Raw genomic sequence first — 259 nt, 5'->3', positions numbered from 1 at the left:
GCGAGCCAAATCATCGTCGCGTACAGGATTCATTTCGCGAGTGAAAGAATCATCACCTTGATATAATTGCGAATTCGTGAGCTTGGACTTGGACGACCGGCGTTTCGAACGAAAGATTCTAGAAGAAAAGGGAGACGAAAAGTGACAACCACTAACGTCTTGAAGGAAGAGTAATCGCGGTTCCGCGTTTCATCCCTTGACGCCGGCTCGAGCCGTGGATCCGCATAGTCGCGCATCTTCGTTGGTTCGTGGCGCGCGG

The 259-nt window shown here is 51.7% G+C and overlaps 1 protein-coding gene across 1 annotated transcript in view; it reads left to right on the top strand.

Moving 5' to 3' along the window:
• The window catches only part of LOC100749649 (dendritic arbor reduction protein 1-like), a 38038-nt gene that overhangs the window by 30484 nt on the left and 7295 nt on the right, over positions 1 to 259 (top strand).

The sequence above is a fragment of the Bombus impatiens genome, unplaced genomic scaffold, assembly GCF_000188095.3.
Source record: "Bombus impatiens unplaced genomic scaffold, BIMP_2.2 scf_0452, whole genome shotgun sequence".
NCBI lineage: Eukaryota > Metazoa > Arthropoda > Insecta > Hymenoptera > Apidae > Bombus > Bombus impatiens.
Note: the sequence above shows the minus strand (reverse complement) of the source record. Positions and strands in the feature narration are given on the sequence as shown.